Source organism: Amblyomma mixtum, chromosome 3 (assembly GCF_055824585.1).
Source record: "Amblyomma mixtum isolate Tamu chromosome 3, ASM5582458v1, whole genome shotgun sequence".
Taxonomy (NCBI): domain Eukaryota; kingdom Metazoa; phylum Arthropoda; class Arachnida; order Ixodida; family Ixodidae; genus Amblyomma; species Amblyomma mixtum.
This window is the reverse complement of record NC_143014.1, coordinates 52,784,096-52,788,535: the sequence shown is the minus strand read 5'-3', so window position 1 is coordinate 52,788,535 and position 4,440 is coordinate 52,784,096. Positions and strand designations below refer to the sequence as shown.

The 4,440-nt window shown below is 47.8% G+C and overlaps 1 pseudogene; it reads left to right on the top strand.

Annotated features, from left to right (window-relative positions):
- Window positions 1–693: 693 nt before the first annotated feature.
- Window positions 694–3,399, top strand: LOC149350209 (uncharacterized; annotated as a pseudogene).
- The last annotated feature ends 1,041 nt before the right edge of the window (window positions 3,400–4,440 follow it).

The following is a 4,440-nucleotide window of genomic DNA, read 5'->3' as shown; positions in this document are numbered from 1 at the left end:
ACGCGTTTGTTAAAAACTGCTCAAAAGGTAGATGTGCATTATTATGTACACTGTGACGAAGCGTTCGCAAATCTCACGCGAAACCGTAGAAAGTTTTACAGGGTACGCATGCTGCGCAGGTCTTGCCCAATTAAGCGCATTACGTGGGATAGCGCAAACGATGCGTAATATTTTTACGTTTGCACTATTAAAACGATAAAGTTATATGTTCGCGGCACTTGCCCTTGCGTGCATATTTTATTTACCTTCAAAAACATTGAGAGCAGCCTCGCCGCCAGCACTGAACTGCGTGCACTGGCGGCCGGACTAGACTGGCCGACGACCAAGTATGGTGCAAGCAGACGATCTGTTTCTCGCGGAGGCCTCGCAGGAGCGCCTGCTTCTGCGTCGCCAGAGTGCCGCTGTGAATAGACACAGCAGTGACTAAGGAACGAGGCGATTCAGTTTTCTCTATTGAACGAATTCTCAACATTTGAAGGATGGCAGCACGCCACAATACCGTGGACATTCAATTCCCCTTCTACTCTCGCTGGTGAAGCGTTCCTGTGGCGTTTGAGTTCGCATCATGCATACTCGGTGAAGTCGTATATTCACGCATAATTATGCCACATTAATCAATGCTTCCCCGCACAAGTAAATTAAATGGCTTCAAATACCTACTTTTTTCACAAACTACTTCTTTTTTCTTTTTTAATGTGCGTGGCGGACTACTACGCCACCAGTCAGCGCTGGTCAGACGTGGAGCTGGTGGCGCAGTTGTTGGAGGACCCTTCGCCTGGCAAGTTGCTCCGTAAGGTGCGTTAGGCTGTTCTCCTGTTTTTTTGTAAGCGTTCGAATAGTTCTTGTGCTACTTTTTTGTTGTTCTACACGTGCTTGTAGCTGCTTAGTAGTCCCAGAAAAATCCTGCGATGAGTTTAGCACCTTGCTTTCTCGACTTTTATCGTTCGCGTTCCAAAATCGCTCGCACGACGCCATGATAGTACCCTACTGCCGCGACCGCAAATCATGGAAAGCCCCAGACCTTCAAAACTGAACGCGGCGCAGTTCTTGTTTTAAACTTTTCCCCGACGCCGACGATAAACTAGTCTGCTCATTGCTGCGTAAGAAAAAGAAGTGCTGCGGTTTTTTTTAATTTTCTGGAAGCCCTATATCGGATACCTTACGGATAGGCCTAGTGTAGGGGTCGTGCGCTGCTCGAGCGACGTTGCGATTGTTCGACTGTGTTGCTTAACGCTCGGGGCGCAAACAAATTTGCAACATTCTGTGCGGCAGTGAACGTGCCTCTGGCTCGTGAGCTGGCGCTGCGTGTTTTAAGATGCTTGTTCGGCTCGTTCTGCCTTGTGCCATGGCGCTGTGTTCAATATGGCGACACTGCGTAGATTCTGTGGTCAATATGGCGGCACTGCGCAGATTGTGTGGTCAATATGGCGGCACTGCGCACATTCTGCGGCCAGTATGGCGGCACTCTGCGCAGATTCTTTGCAGAGCTCTCAGAGTGGCCATGCTGAATAGTTGAGCATAATTCTCGCGAAGCGCAGTATTACAATATTTGCTCGCAATAATTAGTTGATCGCTTTCTGGTGACGCAGGTGACTGAGAAGTGTCCTAGCATTGTCGCTACTGTGCTGAAGGCCGGAAGACTTTACGACAAATTCGCAGTGGTACTTCGCTACTTCCGTCAGCAGTGAAGATGTTGCCTCAGTCAGTGGGCCGGAAGGGAAGTACTCTCCCATGATTACTAACAATTACGGGGATTGGACGGACGACGTTGCCATTAGAGTAGGCAGCGACGTCCTGTGCCGCTGCACAGGATACCCGGCTTATAGAGTTTGTCGACGCATCTATAAGGCGTGGCTCGCCGCGTTTGATGCACAAGAGTGGCCTGAGACATTCGATCGTCTATTGCTGGATTGCGTGGCAGCCACGCCCTCCCCCTCAGACCCGGCAAAACCACTGTTTCATGAATTGTTTCGACTAGCCACTGTGACACCACGCCCCGAAGGGGCTTTCCTAGACACCAGTACTTTGAAACCCCTCTTCAAGAGCGCCGAAATGGCTGAAGGGCGAAGGTCGAAGTCGGCTGTAGGCTTTGTGGCTCACTTGGCCGGTTTGCTGTCTGTTGACGACCGGGCAGCCCTGAACGAAGCAGGGCTAATTGTCGGTTGAACAACGTTGAAATTCGGGCTTGTTGGTTCATACTTCGGAGCAATAGCGCAACCAGGACAAGGGACAAAAGAACGAGTAGGCACACACAGCGCTCTCGTTGTCTCTAGTGTCCTCGCCCTAGGGCTCAAGTTCGCAGTTCCACCTAAGCGTTCGCCACCGGAACTCATCTCGTTAGTGCACAGCATATCCCGGCATGCACCCCCCAGTGAGCAAGATCGCTGCATCTCGGAAGGCGTTGAGGTCCGAACCTTCCTCGAGAAGAAGGATCTAACTGTGATTCCCGCCGATAAAGAAGGTGGATTTGCGATTTTATCCTCTGAACTTTTTAAGTCAAAAGCCGATTGTGCTGTGTCTTCCGTGTTTGCTTGCCATGAGGGCATAAAGCTAGCTAAAGTTGAGGCAAGCGAAAAAAAAATAAAAAATAGCGCTGTGTGTGTCTACTCGTTCTTTTGTCCCTTGTCCTGGTTGCGCTATTGCTCCGAACTAATTGTCGGCTTTTGAGCGTTCTACTGAGCTCAGTTTGCGCCGTTAACGTCAACCGCATCACGACCATATTCCGTGACCTGAAGAAAACCTAGCTGGCATCAGTGCTTCCCACATCGTTCGCGGGAGAACTGCCTTGCCCCGCCACAGCCAATCTAGAGAAGCTCCGCGAAAGGTGTGGTACGCGCCACTGCCTCCTCAGACCGTACATCTCTGCCCTGGCTGTCGGGCAGTACGCGCTCCATCTGAAGGCGGGTGATGATGCGCCAAAGAAGGACGTTTCCTTCTTAGAATAGGCATTCATGTCCCATACAAATTATTCAGGGCTCGAGTCTGTTGGTCTGTTGGAAACGTTCTCGAGCAAAACGCACCTTCCCATGAACTATTTGAACCGAATGATGAGCGGCAAGGGCAGCACTGCCTGGACGAGGAAATTAATAGATTTTTACTTGAGCAACGTGGCCGCTCCGGGGAAGGAGAAGTCGGCTCCTTGGTGTCGTATCGTGGACCCATCTTTCTTCAGGGGGCTCGAGGTAGAGGATCGGGCGAAGCTACGCGCTCAATATCATGTGCTTCCTGGGACGCAACACACGGGGCCTGCTGCACAAGAAATGGAACGATTTGGTGCATGACACCAGGCTCGAGTTTGAAGTGGATGCAGCGCGCGTCTGGGCCGACCGGTTCCGCGAACTACTTGACAAGGATCTGTTGCGCCCGGTCGAAGCCAGTGCTGCAAGCGCCGCTAAATAAGACATGGTTGCGCTCGGATATTTTTTTTGTTAATTTTGTTTCTATTGCATTGTTGCTTTAATGACGTTGCCTTAATGTTGCCTTGAAGTGGCACTATGCTTTTTTGAGTGTGATTTTTCCACTTTTTTCTTTGTAAATGGCTTAGTGCATTATTTGTAAATGCCATTTATTTGTAAATTGCATTTATTTATTTATAATGCCATTATTTGTAAATGCCATTATTTGTAAATGCCATTATTTGTAAATGCCATTATTTGTAAAAGCCATTTGTAAATAGCTTAGTGCATTATTGCCTTAATTATGGTAATTGCATATTGCAGTACTGTACTTTTTTATTGTGCTTTTTTCATCATTTTCTCTTATTGTGCTCTTTCATTTTCTGTTTGTGAATAACTTGTAAATGCCATTTATTTATTTGTAATGCCATTATTTGTAAAAGCCATTTTGTAAATAGCTTAGTGCATTGCCTTAATTATGGCAATTGCAAATTGCACAGTACTTTTTTTTTGTGCTTTTTTCATCGTTTTCTCTTATTGTGCTTTTTAATTTTCTGTTTGTGAATAACTTACTGCATTATTGCATTATTGATTGGCTTGAGATGTCACTGTACTTTTTTTACTGTGCTTTTTACATTGTGATTTTTTCATTATTTTTCGTTTGCGAGTGGCAAATAAAGGACAGTTGGTTTGGTTTTATGGGGTTTAACGTCCCAAAGCGACTGAGGCTATGAGAGACTCCGTAGTGAAGAGCTCCGGAAATTTCGACCACCTGGGGTTCTTTAACGCGCACTGACATCGCACAGCACACGGGCCTCTAGAATTTCGCCTTCATCGAAATTCAGCCGCCGCGGCCGGGATCGAACCCGCGTCTTCCGGTCAGCAGCCGAGCGCCGTAACCGCTGAGCCACCGCGGCGGGGCAAATAAAGGACAGATTAATTTCCTCTTAGTGGGTGTATTTACTCTAGAACTTAATTGCGCGGTTGGTTCCGTGCACTCTTTTCAATAAACTGCGACGTTATAAATAAACTGATGGAATTCACG